Below are 16,521 nucleotides of genomic sequence, written 5' to 3'. Positions count from 1 at the left end.
AGTTACAGCAAACAGAGGTAAAAATCCTTCCAGCAAAAGACATATTTACAAGTTAAGAAAACAAACATAAGACTAATCCGCCTTTTCTGGCTAGTACTTACTATTTTGAAACATGAGAGACTGATTCAGAAAGATTGGAGAAAACTGGGGTGTACGTCTGGTCCCTCTTAGCCCCAAGAGCGAACAACGAACAAAAAAAAAACAGCACAAACAAAGACTTCCCTCCACCAAGATTTGAAAGTATCTTGTCCCCCCATTGGTCCTCTGGTCAGGTGTCAGCCAGGTTCATTGAGCTTCTTAACCCTTTACAGGTAAAAGAGACATTAACCCTTAACCATCTGTTTATGACAGAGAGTCTGTGTACTAAGCAGCTCTGGCTCAACACTCCGATCACAGCAGCTTGTTTGTCACACCCAACCACATTCTGGTATCCACCTGCCTTGATTACTACTGACCAAGGGACTCCAACATACTCCCAGTCCTGAATTTTCCCAAACTGTGTGCTCTGCAATGTCCAACTCTTTCCTGGGCCATTCAGAGGAACAATAAGGTTTGTTTGCTCCTTTAAAGAGAGTCAATACCCAGCAGCTTGCCACATTAACTGGAGTTAACAATCACATCAATTCAAATACAGCACCGGGTTGGTATGATTAAAGATAAAACAAGTTTGTTAACAAAAGGAGATAGGAATTTAAATAACACTAAAATCTTAACAAGCTATTGTCTAGGTATCAGGTAAGATTCTTACCACACACTACTTGAAGAAAGATGTCTGACTACCTCTTTGGTCAGGATATCTCCTCAAAGACAAAGGGCTTAGATTCCTTGTCTTTCTAGGTGACAAAATAACTTGGGGTTCTTTGCCCTCTCTTGTATAGCCCAGTGAGACTTTGAAATGAATCCTTTTGAAAATTACCTCCCCACCCCAAATAAAGTTCATTCAAGCTGTGTGGAAGGAGACATGGAGTCTGGCAGTAAAGGGCTTTCCATGCTGGTTTCTTCTCTTCTCTGTATTTGCTGAAATGCAGATTGATCTGTTTCTGCCTGTGACAGAATGCCAGGATCTGATAGCTGTGTCAGCACTCTACTTACTTAAACACCTATCCAGAGTGGATCTGATGGGCCTAATTAGTGGATTAGAATGGGCTGGGGGAGGACTAACAAGCAAACTGGCCTATTAACACAGGAGGTATAAGAAGGCACAAGAATGAAGTACAGGAGAGAGGCAGGCTAGCAGAGTGAGAATCAGGAAGGATCTCTGCTGGGTAGAGCGATACCTCACCTCACCTCACCTCACCTGACCTGACCTCACCTCACCTCACCTCACCTCAGCAGGGAACTTAGGAGAAACTGAAACTTTAAACAATATGGTTTATGGATCAGTAAGGTAGTGGGAAGGGCAAATATAAATAAACTGCGCTATGGTGTTTAACAATGGAAGGTCTTCCAGTCTTTAGATAGCGCAGAAAACAGGAGTGGGATATTGCCCTGTCATGCAACTCTTTCCTATGCAACTGAATGGGCATTTGACATGTGATTGATGATACCAGGCTGGAGGCATTGGCTGATCCTTTGTCTGGGAGAAACCTGTTTACTAATTCCCCAGAAACAGTTTACTTTCACATTTCCCTCATATTTGTATGGTCCCTTGGGCATTTACTGTAAATACACCACACTAATGATCAGGAGGGATAGCTCTGTGATTTGAGCACTGGCCTGCTAAACCCAGGGTTGTGAGTTCAATCCTTGAGGGGGACATTTGGGGATTAGCCCTGCTTTAAGCAGGGGGTTGGACTAGATGATCTTCTGAGGTCCCTTCCAAACCTAATAATCTATGATTCAAAGGATGTTATTAGTTTTCTAATGATACCTTACATGACACATAACAGATACCATTTTAAACATTAATGAATTGGGTACAATTCACTACCAGATACCAGTGGGAACCTGAAATTCGCTACCAGATACCAGTGAGCCCCTGGCCCTCTTGGACTTGGATGCTGTTTGGGTCACAGTCAGTATTAGGAATGTGATCCTTGAACATCTCTCTGAATCAGTGGATATTGTATAAAACATACTGACATTTTAAAATTTGCAGGTTTCCTAAAGCAACAAAGCTGTTAAAGGTAGGGATAAGTTGATTAAGTGCGGAAGCATTAAACTTTTAATGATGTCTCATTGATACCCTGCATAATTGTTGCTATATTCAGTGGCTGTCTCCGTAAGTGCTCCTTCATTATTCAACAAAGCAAGGTACTTTGTGAATGCCGTCAAAATCAATTACAGTTGGGCTACTTTCGGGGGCCAATGAGGCAGAGAATTAACCTCCAACTAATTTCCAAAGTCATTTACCTGCTGATAGCTTAGCAGATTTACTTGCATAGGCACTGTACATTAAGGAGTATTTAAAAAATAAAGTATGCAATAAGGTGAGAGAAAAGGATCAGCTCAGCTGTGATGGAGACTTTTGGGGCAATTATTGTTACAGAAGCAGTCTAGACATGTGCTGCGAATTGAAGATTGTAGACCAAGAAGTCACCCATAAAAATTAATCTGCCAGTTGTTGTTTCATTCACATTTTTAAAAACCTACACCAATGATTGGCTTAGCTGAAAACATGTATAATTATTTACAAGACACGATGATCCTGCGACCTTCATGCATCTATTACTGTTGCACACTAGAACAGAACTAGTTCAAACAAATATGTATGCTAATTCAGATTATATTATAGAAAAAGAGAGAATATGAGTTAGAGAATCACTTAAAAATGCTTTGTCTCTATTGGGGTTCATAAGGCTTCCTTGGGCAATAATTTCTGTCATTTCATTCATCTTAATGTGAACATCTTGGAGGAAAGAACAAGGTTATAATCCAAGAAGGCAATCTTCTTTCTCTTCCCTGAAGGAGCTGACTACACAATCTGTGAAACATCAGTGACATTTAGACAAATGACTCAATAATACTCTTAGGAAACATTTTTTTATTAAGAATTTCTATTAAAAAACACACAGAGTGAGTTACTGGCCAGTTGTTGGATTGGCAGCAGCTGAATTTGGGGCAGAAACACATGTCTGAGGTTAGCAGAATGACCACTCATGCCCTAGGTAATTGCAATCCGTGTGAGTCAGAAAACTTCCTCTCCTGTGTCTCTTGAAACTAGTATGAATAATTCCCCTCAGGGGGTGGGATTTCTCTGGAATTGTTTACCTGTCCCAGGGTCTGCATTAATTACTCCAACTGATTTTCATTCTTGTGAGAACCTTCCCCCACCCATGGAGCTAGAATATGATCCCTACCTCAGAACATATAACTAGGGTGACCATATGTCCCGATATTCAGGGATTTGTCTTATATAATTGCCTATTACCCCTATCCCCTCTTCTGATTTTTCACACTTGCTATCTGGTCACACTATGTACAACATTTATAGATACAAAAGAGTATGATTAATCCCTGGTCCTACAGCATATGGCACATCTCAATATACTTCCAAAGTCTCACATTTGTCACACTACTAAAAAAACAAATGAACATACATTTTTTCCCTTTCTTTATACACTTTGTCCCTTATTTATTACTAGTGAAACTATTTTGCTCTTCAGTTTGGAATACTACTAAAAATGATTGAAGAACTTTCATCAAATTCAACTTTGGGGGGAATAGAGAAAGAATAACTAAGGGTCAGATTCTATCACTCTCATGCTGAACTATTCATGGGGTAAGGTACTATTCCAGGGTGAAAACCAGAACCTACTGTAATCAATGCAAGTTTTACCATTGGCTTCACTGAGGTCTGGATTTCACTCAGAATGAATAAGAGATATAGAATATGGCTTTGTATAGATTAGTTCTTACTGTACCTTGTTATAGCTGTGCACATTTTGTGAAAAATAAATCTGAGAAGAGGCATTCTCCTTTTTCAGATGAGGAGGAGTACTGGGGGAAAGAACACACTTTTCTCAGATTGTGCAATGTCTTCATTTTATTTGAGAAAAAAAATTGTTTTCCCACACATTCTAGTATAAAATGAGATCCTCCATCTCACTTTCTTAAAGGTGTCAGACTGGTTATAGTTATCCTTATTCTACAACAAAAGAACCAGAATGTATACATTGTAGAAGGATAACGCTAACGCTGTGCTATTTAAATGAAGAATGTAGTCACATATAGCACCAAAAGAATGAGCACTCACACATTGCTTAGCAGGCTGCTTGAGTTTTACAGTTCCAGCATGAGAACAATTATTTAATTATAAAAATATTAACAATAAAACTTGCCAAACAACTGAATTTACTATTTCCTCTGAAAACATCACAAGCTGTGACTGTGTCTTTTGTGCATTAAGAAAAGTAAATGGAAGTAGTTCTACTTGAAGCCCACCAGCAAAATACGATATTACTTGAAAAAAATTATTCTGGGCACTTATTGTTTCTTCCATGAGACGTTCTCAAAGCACTTTACAATTGTGAATGAGCATCATTGCTCCCTTTTGCAATCAGGAAGGATCAGTGAACTGAATGCAGCCTATTTATCCAAGAGAAAGTTGAGAGCGGTTACTTGATCATGATCTATAAGGATAAGAACATAATAATGGCCATACTGGGTCAGACCAAAGGTCCATCCAGCCCCGTTTCCTATCTGCCGACACTGGCCAATGGCAGGTGCCCCAGAGGAAGTGAACCTAACAGGTAATGATCAAATGATCTCTCGCCTGCCATCCATCTCCACACTCTAACAAACAGAGGCTAGAGACACCATTCCTTACACATCCTGGTTAATAGCCATTAATGGACTTAACCTCCATGAATTTATCCAGTTCTCTTTTAAATCCTGTTATACCCTTCACAACCTCCTCAGGCAAGGAGTTCCACACGTTGACTGTGCACTATATGAAGAAGAACTTCCTCAAACTAGAACATCAAAACTAGGTGGCCCCTAGTTCTTATATTATGGGAACAAGTAAATAACTTTTCCTTATTCACTTTCTCCACACCACTCATGATTTTATATACCTCTATCAGATCCCCCATTAATCTCCTCTTTTCCAAGCTGAAAAGTCCTACCCTCTTTAATCACTTCTCATATGGGACCCATTCCAAACCCCTAATGATTTTAGTTGCCCTTCTCTGAACCTTTTCTAATACCAGTATATCTTTTTTGAGATGTGAAGATCATGTCTGTATGCAATATTCAAGATGTGGGTGTACCATGGATTTATATAAGGGCAATAAGATATTCTCCGTCTTAGTCTCTGTCCCTTTTTTACTGATTCTTAACATCCTATTTTCTATAAGTGTCTATATGGAAAAGAAATTTCTGATAGTAGATGGCTCTTTAACCTAGCAGAAAAATGTATAAGATCTAGTGGCCGGAAGCTGAAACTAGACAAATTCAGTGAAGAAACAGGGTGCAAGATTTTTAACAGTGAAGATCATTAATTATTGGTGCAACCTAATTGGGGACAGCGTGGATTCACCACCACTTGAAGACTTTGGCAAAGACTGAATGTTTTTCTAAAAGAGATGCTCTAGCTCAAACAGAAATTATGGGCTTGATGCACATGAATGATAGTAGCTGAGTTTCTCTGGCCTGCATAGTGCAGATATCAGCCTAGATGATCCTAGTGGTCTCTTCTGATCTTAAAATCCATTAATGGAGTTTTCCAGGGTCACACATTGAGTCAGGACAATACCCAAGGCCTCCCATGACTCTTGCCCTGCTCTAGCTACCAAGCCTGCTCCGTCTTGAGGGAGTGATCACTGCTGCAGGAGGCTACATAGTGTGGAGTAGAGTTACCCAAAACTCTCCCATTTCCATGAGCCATACTCCATGATATAGCAGACCCTGGCCACCCAGAGTCCCTGGCCCAGTTGGCTAGAGTGACAGCTAAATCAAAACAAGACACAACAAAGCTTCAGGCAGGCGCCTAAAGTCCTATCACTGCCCAGGCAGGATGCAACATTGAGTACCTACAGCAGGGCACTGTTTCTCTCTCTGGTATTTTCTGTGGCACTTTCGGGAGCTGGCATGACCTCTATGATCAGGGGGATTCCACCAAGGCTGCCTCTTACAGCTGTGCTCAGCCCTGGCAGATGGAGAAACTCCCAATGCAAGTGTGGCCTCAGTAGCTGTAACCCCTACCCTGTCCCCCTCCAGCTGCGCCCTTGACAAGCAGCAGCAGACCTCATGCAATGGAGGGAGCAGGCCAAGCTCAGAAGCCAGCACAGCCGGCTGGAGCCAAGCAGCAGGGGAGAAGGAAATACAGATGGCACCTTCACACATGAAGCCAGTGGTGCTCCCAAGGGTTACTACCTGGCTGGTATTTGACTTGGCCTGGCCTGTTCTTTTAAAGGTTTGCCAGTTGTGAGAAAAATAATTTAATCTGCTGGGCTTTTTTCTACATGGGTCTAAAGACTTGCATTATTATCACAATACACTGGGATATCTAATGTTAAAAGTTTCTATGTCCAGCTAAAGATGCTGCAGTGTTCCTACTTCCACAGTTTAAGCACTAACAGATCAAAATTGTTGGAAATACAGCAGCTGTCTGCCCATCAACATGCAAACACACTGCATGTATGTGTGAGAGAGGGTTTGAGTCACGCCGGAGTGAGGAGATGTGCGATATTATCAATCTTGTGTGCATTCTCTTTCTAGATCCTATAAGTGGCTGTTGAAGGGTTGCCTTGTGTTTGGGGATTGGAGTTGCAATGGGCTTGCCTTGTGGGGGTGGGGAGGAAGGTTGCCAGCTTTTTTGCATATCAACGGTATTAACCCTACTACTCCCTTCCCAGCACAACCTCTCCTCCCAGGCCTGTCTCCACTAAGCCACTCACCCACATTCTACCCCTCTAGCCATACCGCAGCCCTACTCCCGGCCCAGCTTGCTCCGTTCTACCCTTACAGCTCCATCCAAAGTTCCAGTCCCACCTCCCCATCCTCACCCCCCACACCCCATCTGAAATCAGTCTGCAGCAACCTCTTCCCCTCCCCACCCCACTGTCCTATTTGCCTCTCCAAATTGTGTGTGTGTGGAAAAGGTTTAGGGGATGAAATAGCTAATCTAAGTGTTGTGAGTCTGGGGGGATGGGCTGAGTATTAATGATCAGAGCGTGGTGGGTTTAAGATGATTTTGGGGACATACATTGCAGTCATTTTGTACTGCAGACATGCAGTTTTGTATCATTTATTTAAGTGAAAATACCTATTCAGCAAATGTGCAAATACATTATTTGCCTGAAATCTCCAGCCCTTCAGCCTTAGCATGGAGGAGTGAGTCAGCCTCATATTTACCGCTAGGAATCTGCTACTCATGAGGATGTCTCAAAAACTCATATTTGTCAGCTGGTGTCAGGTGACTATATTTTAAGAAGATTAAACATTTGAAGATGAGCTGATAGAACCAAAGCTGGTTTGAAATTACAAGGCTGACCTGACTGGGCCTGGTGGGCTGATGACTGGGCCAGATGGACTGATTTCTTTCTTGGGCCAAAAGGCTGGTCCAGTCTACTTAGCTACCCGTGCATATACAGCTACTGGACTCTGAGTTTCTGCCTGTCTCCATTCCCACTTGGGGTGTACTGTATGAAGCCTGAAGTGCACAACTCACAATGGAGAGCCTTGCTGATAAGTGTAAGTAATGACTCACTTGCTTGAGTTACAGCCTGCTTTGGTTCATTCCTCTCCCCAGTGCTGTCTTACATCCAGGTAGGTAGGCTGAGAATCCCATGCTTCTTTCTGGGCTGTGTCTGTTATTCCCTTCTCAACTCCTGCCCAGAACTTGCATGGTTCAAAGACAGCATGTGAGCCAGAAGCAACTGACAAACCCACTGAACTGAATTTCTGCTAAAGCAAGAGGCCTTGTCAGAAGCTGAAGATGTAATAGAGATACAGCACATTCAAGGACTTCTAGGGTTACTTTTAAAAAGGGATACTTTATTTTTCAAATTAAAAAAATTATTCATGTTTGAATTGTTTTAAGATTTAAGATGAAATTTGTGCCTGCTCCTATGTTTTTAGGAATCATTTTGCCTGTCCTTTGGGAATGCAAAGCATAAAGGGAAAGATGACAATTCCATACATTGACTCAAACAAAAGCACAAAATATTCTGTCAGTAGCTCTTCACCATTAAGACAATCTACAGAGGAGGATGAAAATATCCCTCGGTCTGAAGAAGATGTAGCCATTGCTGCATTAGCCAAACTGGAATATTTCTAAGAAGAAGCATTCATGTTATGTGGTGTGGCTATGGCTTGTAGAAATAAATATTTCTTATTTCAATGTTTCAAAAAAAGTCAGATTAATTTCTCCAGATACTCATCAAATCAGAAGACAACAAACAAACTGGTAAAAGGCATCTTTACAAAATGTTAATCCCTATTCATTCTTTCATGGAAACATATATTCTTAACAATGAACTAACATAGTTTTAATGATATAAGGCTTTGGAAATAACCCCACTGAAGATAAAGCTATGCAGATTTGAGCACAGAAATTATATTTTTAATTGTGTCTATGGTCTCTAGATACAAAGGGAATAAGCACACTGAAGATACCTAAACTAAAATAATGCATGGGAAAGTGAGATTTTAAATGTATGTAGAATATGCATGTATAGAAGAAATATTTTATCTGAATAGGACCTTTCATTCAAAAGGATTCAAAAGTACTTTACAACTATATATAGTACTGTACAAGCAAACAGGACAACAGTGAGACATGGAAGAGAGGCAGTTTTGCCTGTCACCAAACTAAAAAGCTAGTGTTATAAGTAAGTGCCATGAAATCTTTAATGTCTGCACAGAACCAAGTTTTAAAGTGTAATTCCACTCTGAAATGTGAAAATGACATCTTCATACTCCTCAGATCTGCTCCCTGTGTGTGTGTACGCCATTGTCTGTTTACTTCAATGGTAAATAAGATTTTACTTCATTTCACTCCTTGTATCCCTGCATAGCCAATAAAGTTAAGTGAGTGAAATGGATTCTATTCCTTGTGTATCATCAATAAAATTGTTTAGTAATTTCAGATTAAAGGAGTAATCAGTTCTACATGTACATTGCAACCCCATGGAAGGGAACGTTTTAGCATTTAGAGCATTAATTACTGGTGCTGATGCTCAAGAAGGAGAGAACCCAGCTTGATTCTCACACTTTAAGGTCTCAGGTACAGTAAACCCTACAAACCTCAATTTGATTATATGAAAATAATTAATTCCCTGCTGGATTATGAGCCTCTGGTTCCAGGGATAGCAGGATTTACAGCCTGAGCTTTAGGCCATTGAGGGTATGTCCACAGTGCAATGAAAAACCCACAGCTAGCCCATGCCAGCTGACTTGGGCCCAGGGGCTGTTTATTTGTCATGTAGACTTTCAGGCTCTGGCTGCAGCTCAGGCTCTAGGAACCTGTGAGGTGGGAGAGTCCCAGAACTCAGGCTACCTGAGCCTGAACATCTACACTGCAATTAAACAACTCCTTAGTCTGAGCCCTGTGAGCCCAAGTCAGCTGGCCTGGGCCAAACACAGGTGTCAAATTGCTTTGTAGACATACCTAAGTCATCTTCTGCAGCTGGAGTGATTTGCCTGGATGGCAGGTCTGATACAAACAATGACTAGATAGCCCTGACTGACTTTAATGTAGTCATTGATGATGTTGCAGAGCTTCTCTAACAGAGCTTTTTAGGGAACAGATTAATTTGAGCATTTTATTGAGATAATTCTTTATACAGGTGAACCTGAAAAATGGCACTTTTTTCTGTAGTAACTAAAAGCAGCTATTGTATGTCTAAAGTGTAAAAGTAGCAAGAACATGTTTCAGACATGCCCTAATACTGTTACTGATAGATAAAATTGTTTGCTGCCAGAAACTGTTGAATGGCCCCATTCATTATTTCTAAAGTTTATCAGCAGGACAGATTTATAATGGCAGGAGTCAAGAGCTGCTCTGTGCCATGAAGATCTAATATTTATTAGGCTTTCAACGTTTTTCTAGTTTCTTCTTTTCCAATTAGAAGCAATTGAAGTGAAAAACCTAATTCATAATGTAGGCATTACATGGCACCATTATATGTTAGGTGCAGACACATATGTTTTCAAAATATTCTTAAATATAACAATTACCAATGGTCTCTAAAAAGTTTTTAATTCCAGTGGAGTAGAACAGAGAACTATGTTAGGGGATTTAAGTGAAAGCTCAGAATATTGGTAGAATAATAAAGTAGTAATTGCCAGTTGAATACGGTTGCTTAAGTCCAGATATGAAGATGACCACAAAATGTCCACATTCTCATGCTATTACTTTCTTTTTTCACTTTTACCACAATCTGCTTGGTGTCAGTGTAATGTTATTATTAGCCATTATTCAGAGTATGGCAGACAGCCAAGAAAGCACTCAATAGTATTTCCTGTTCACCTGTCCATTCATGGCTTGCAGAGTGGATAGGTGATATCCTTAAACAAGATAATTCATCTTCCACTGAGTCCATCTGCGTTGAATTTGTGTGTCACCTTACTAGTCTAAATGGTAAACACGACTATCTTGGATGATGCTGTTTTTTCTGCTGTGTTCATTTATAGCCTTGAAATAATACTGTGTTCTATGTCTCTTAAATAAGGCCCCAGGAGGTGTAACTAGAATTCCTTGTTTAGTATTTACAGCATTTTTTAAAAAGCATTAATGTTTCCCTTTAAGGACTATTTAGTTCATGTTAATCCTTTTTTCTGAACAATATGATATTCTTACCTTAATTATTATTATTTTGAAAATATTATTCTTTGAGAAATATTTTTGTGACGACAGTGTATATGCGAAGCTTGGTAATAACATTGCAAGCACTGATACACAGCGCCTGCTTGATCATTAATACTCTACAGAATGATAAATAATCATCACTGTGGTTATGTATTGCAGTAACAAGTGTGGTACTGGCTTGAAACAAGGCCTGGTTTCCTGTGAACATTGGGATTTCTGTAGAAAAAGATTTATGTAGTAGTCTTCTTGGATTAAACTATTTGCTATTTGAAGTAATTACTTCATTTTTCTTCCAGTTTTTTTTTTTTGTTTAATCTCATCAGTGTTTCATATACAGTTGATATAAACTTCCTTTTTTTACATTATATTACAATCAGGATAGCAAAAAGACATTATTTTAACAATAAAAAAATGTTATATCTAGAAGTTCATAGATGATCCTGAGGCATTTCAGTGATATTATTCTGATCTTTCTTTTCGGTACAAAAAATGGTCTTGTTGTTAATGCACTATCTGGAGTCAGTAGACCTGAGTTCAATTCCTGGCTCTGGTACACAGTTCCTGTAAGGCCTCAGGCAAGTCCTGAGGTGTGCCTCAGTCTCCTCTCCCATCTGTAAAATGGGAGTGTTAATGCTTCCTTTATTTAGATTGTTCAAGTTTTTGCAACAGGAATTGCCCCTTAGTTTATATATTTCCTGTTCAACTATCCATTCATGGCTTGAACAGTAGATAGATGATATCCATAAACAAGATAATTCATCATCTACTGAGCCTGTTTGCTTTGAATTTGCTTACTAGTCCAGATGGTAAACATGAATATCTTGGATGAATATCTTGGTACATTGTCTAGCACAAAAGTCTTAATCTTGATTGATACCTCTAGGGGCTGCTGTAATAAAAACTGAACGATAATAGTATTTGATGTATGAACAAGATGAAAAATATGTAGATGTTCAGTTATAAAAGAAATCCTGTAGGAATGTATGTTAATAAGGAAATGTAATGCTCACCTTCACCTGTTCCAGACTTCCTTTCCCTTTATCCATATCCCATCATTTGCCACTTCTCTCCTTGCTGTGGTCAGAAGAAAAAAGTAAAACAGTTTTTTAAACAGCTGTGCTGTTCCTATGAGCATGATGCTATCTATCCTACAACTGCAATGCACAGTGGACTCTATGCCACATAGAACATTTCCTTGAGGGAAGGAAGCTCTGTGTGTATAGTGGAGACCAGGATGGGAAAGATGGCTGGAGACAGTGATACGAGGATCCTGGAAGTGGACAGGAAGTGTTACAGGTGTGGGGACATTACCAGGGTAAAGAATGCAAGCTTTGGCTCAGTTCTTTATAAAGAAGTGAACTGTAGAAGAGAACCAATTGGAAAATGTTGCAACTACAATATGAAGGCAGGAGAGATCTTTAAATGAGCTTCCAATACAATGAAAAAATTCTGACACCAGTTCTTCATTTTTCTGAATTAAGCCTAAATTACACACTTGAGATTCACTTCTCTGAAATATGTAGGTTTGCACTACTGTATATCTTATAGGGTGTATTTGAGAATAAGGACAAAGTCTTTGTTAGGCTGTGCATGATTTCCAATTTTAAACTATTTTAGAGGCAGGAAATCATACCAGTGAACATTGAATTAAACATGTAATTCCTATTAAAATCCTGTTCCCTGTGGACATTGGCTTAATAATTTACTTCAGCATCAAATTTAGTGCATGCAATCCAGTTCTCAGAATGTAAGAATGTATCATTTTTTTTCTCTCAAATAATGATAACCATTGCCCTGAATATAAACTGGCTGCCTTAGCTAGAAGTTATCACTATCCTAAATGGGCCCAGGAGCATGTTTCACAAACCATTATAGGGAGAAAGAACCGTTTGCAGTTTTTGCATCACATATTATTAAGTTGTTTCAGTTTCATTGCACTAGTTAATGTGGCAAAACGCAATATATTGTAACTGCTATAACTTAAGGGGATGTAGAAATGTGGTGTGTGGTTTTTTTTTAACTTCAATTATTCCTACTGTTTACAGATTTTTTTGGGGTGTGTGTTTTATTTTATTTATATTTTTACAGGTGGTATTGGCGGGATAAAAAGATAAATAGCCACATAAATATTCAGGAGCTGAGCCCCCTGTCCAAATACCAGTCAGCCAAATGCTTAAGTGTCTATTTCTAAAAGGTTGACTCAGATAGCAGCTGGCATTTCCTTTCCTGCAAATCTTAGAAACAGTGTAAATCAGCTAATAGAGGAAATGTTATTTCTTCCCAACAACGGGCTTGACACTCTGGGTAGCTTCCATACAATATGACCACCAGTCACGCTTAAAAAGCAAACAAATTATATTTTATTTAACCTCCTAGGCATTACAATTCTTGAATTACTAGGAGGTGAATTATTCAGCTATTTACAAGTATTGTGCATTATTAAGCTGTACAACAGCAGCTATAAAATGCACCTTATGAAAGAAAATGAAGGCCCCTAAGCAGTGTTCTGCAATTCTGGGATACCAGAAACATTCAGTGAATGAATGCTCTTTTCATGACAATCACATAGTAAACCAGTTTGTTTATTGCTTCTGCAGATACTGTATCTGCTGTTCCAATTCTATCCAGAAGCTATTCAGATGACAGAAGAGATAAGAGATGCAGGAGCCAGATGTTTTAGGTGTTCACTACAACGGTAGGAAACAGGAAGGCGGAGTGGGGGAGGAAAAGATAGATAAGGTTTAACGCCAGGACCGGTGCTAAAGTTTTTCGCGTCCTAGGCGCATGGCCATTTCACCGCCCCGCGTGCCGGTGGAGCTGCCGCAGCCATTTCTGCGGAGGGTCTGTTGATCCGCGGCTCTGGTGGAGCTGCCACAGCCGTGCCTGCGGGAGGTCCACCGGAGCTGCGGACCAACGGACCCTCCACTGGCAAGACTGCAGCAGGTCCACCGCTTTTGTATGGTAACACCCGTTGTTTCATGTTCTCTGTGTATATATATCTCTTCCTACTGTATTTTCCACTGCATGCATCCTATGAAGTGGGCTGTAGCCCATGAAAGCTTATGCTCAAATAAATTTGTTAGTCTCTAAGATGCCACAAGTACTCCTGTTCTTTTTGCAGATACAGACTAACACGGCTGCTACTCTGAAAACAGCCTTACAAGTTTTTTTTCTTTTTTCAAGCATGAAAGCAAGTTTTTAGCCTCACAGAAATGGTGTATTGTTAGTTTTGTTATGCAGTAGTGTTTGGAGAGAAGCTGTGGCAGACAGCAGTGTTTATGTTCTGCTTTATTTTTGATATTTGGAGACAGTTTTTAGGACAGAGGAACTTCCTGGGAGCCACGAGTTGCTGTGTGAGCTGAGATTTCTGGAGTGGGAAATGGCTGCATGCTGGTTCTCACTGACTCTGTTCCATAATAGTGGTATATGTGCAAGTGTAACCCTTCTGCCAGGTGGTATCGGCAGCAACAATATCTACAGGGCCCATGTCTAAGCATCTGTCTAATGTGAGATCACTTTCCTAGAGCAGCTGCTCCTGCAGGTGGTGATCCCAAGTGCTGCACTGTCATAACATTCCCTCTCAGATCTGAACCTTAGAGTTCAGAAAATGAGATACTAGCACCTGAATCCTCTAAGCTTAATTACCAGCTTAGATCTGATAGCGCTGCCACCACCCAAAAATATAGTGTTTTGGGGCACTCCGACCTCCCCAACCTTCCCTGGGGACCCCAAGAACCCAGATCCCTTGGGTTCTTAAAACAAGGAGAAATAAACCATTCCCCCGCCTTTCCCCCTCCCAGAATTTCCCTCCCTGGGCTATCCTGAGAGATACTGATCCAACCTCTTAAATCACCTGTGATAACCTTAGTCCCAGATTTGGACCTTAGCGTCCAAAATATGGGGGTTAGCATGAAAACCTCCAAGCTTACTTACTAGCTTGGACCTGGTACCTGCTGCCACCACCCAAAAAATTAGAGTGTTTTGGGGCACTCTGGTCCCTCTGAAAAACCTTCCCTGGGGACCCCAAGACCCAAATCCCTTGAGTCTCACAACAAAGGGAAATAATCCTTTTTCCCTTCCCCCCTCCAGGTGCTCCTGGAGAGATACACAGACACAAGCTCTGTGAAACTACACAGAGTGACTTCCCCTCTCGGTTTCCAGGACTGGAAACCAAAAGTACTTTCCTATTCCCCCAGAGGGAATGCAAAATCAGGCTAGCAATCCAACACACAGATCTCCCTTGATTTCTTCCTCCCACCAATTCCCTGGTGAGTACAGACTCAATTTCCCTGAAGTAAAGAAAAACTCCAACAGGTCTTAAAAGAAAGCTTTATATAAAAAGAAAGAAAAATAAGTACAAATGGTCTCTCTGTATTAAGATGATACAATACAGGGTCGATTGCTTAAAAGAATATTGAATAAACAGCCTTATTCAAAAAGAATACAAATCAAAGCACTCCAGCACTTATATTCATGCAAATACCAAAGAAAAGAAACCATAGAACTTACTATCTGATCTCTTTGTCCTTACACTTAGAAACAGAAGACTAGAAAGTAGAAAGTACTTCTCCAAAGCTCAGAGAAAGCAGGCAGACAGACAAAGACTTAGACACTCAATTCCCTCCACCCAAAGTTGAAAAAATCCGGTTTCCTGATTGGTCCTCTGGTCAGGTGCTTCAGGTGAAAGAGACATTAACCCTTAGCTATCTGTTTATGACACACCCCCCAAATTGCAGACAGTGGGGAAGCTCACTGGCGGCGATTTCCTTCTAGAACTTGAAAATAAACAGATTAATACAACACATACACCTTTACATATACTCCTAAGTATATAACTAACAGACTTCTACATTTTAAGAACACTTTTTAACTACTGAATTCTGGGAAACTCTCACAGGAGAGTGCATCAGCTACTTTGTTAGAAGCTCCTGTGATGTGTTGAATTTCAAAATCAAAATCTTGGAGAGCTAAACTCCAACGAAGAAGTTTCTTGTTGTTTCCCTTGGCAGTATGAAGCCACTTTAGTGCAGCATGGTCAGTTTGTAGTTGGAACCGCCGTCCCCAAACATATGGGCGTAGCTTTTCCAGGGCGTACACAATGGCATAGCATTCCTTTTCACTGACTGACCAGTGACTTTCCCTCTCAGACAGTTTCTTGCTGAGAAACACGACAGGATGGAAGTTGTGATCTGTTGCTTCCTGCATGAGCACTGCTCCTATACCACGCTCAGATGCATCCGTGGTTACTAGGAATGGCTTGTCAAAGTCCGGGGCCCTGAGCACAGGGTCAGACATGAGCGTTGCCTTAAGTTGGGTAAAGGCCGTTTGACACTCATCAGTCCACTTAACTGCATTTGGCTGGGTCTTTTTGGTCAGGTCGGTCAGTGGGGCAGCGATTTGGCTGTAGTGTGGTACAAATCGCCTGTAGTATCTGGCCAAGCCTAAGAAGGATTGGACCTGCTTCTTGGACCGTGGGACAGGCCACTTTTGGATAGCATCCACCTTGGCCTGTAGGGGGTTTATGGTTCCTCGACCCACCTGGTGCCCCAGGTAAGTCACTCTGTTTTGGCCTATTTGACACTTTTTGGCCTTAACAGTTAGTCCTGCCTGCCTGATGCGCTCAAAGACCTTTTCCAGGTGTAGTAGGTGTTCGGGCCAGGAGTCTGAAAAAATGGCCACATCATCGAGGTAGGCAACTGCAAATTCTCCCAGTCCAGCTAGTAGACCATCTACCAGCCTCTGGAAGGTGGCGGGTGCATTTCGAAGGC

General features: G+C 40.7%; 1 long non-coding RNA gene across 1 annotated transcript in view; it reads right to left on the bottom strand.

Annotated features, from left to right (window-relative positions):
* Nucleotides 1-15,088, bottom strand: part of LOC127042920 (uncharacterized) — a 325,760-nt gene extending 310,672 nt beyond the window's left edge. The window contains exon 1 of the long non-coding RNA XR_007772107.1: nt 14,934-15,088. This is a non-coding gene — a long non-coding RNA (uncharacterized LOC127042920). The remainder of the gene's footprint in view (nt 1-14,933) is intronic.
* Nucleotides 15,089-16,521: the final 1,433 nt, after the last annotated feature.

The sequence above is a fragment of the Gopherus flavomarginatus genome, chromosome 1, assembly GCF_025201925.1.
Source record: "Gopherus flavomarginatus isolate rGopFla2 chromosome 1, rGopFla2.mat.asm, whole genome shotgun sequence".
Taxonomy (NCBI): domain Eukaryota; kingdom Metazoa; phylum Chordata; order Testudines; family Testudinidae; genus Gopherus; species Gopherus flavomarginatus.
This window is presented reverse-complemented; position numbering and strand designations above follow the sequence as displayed.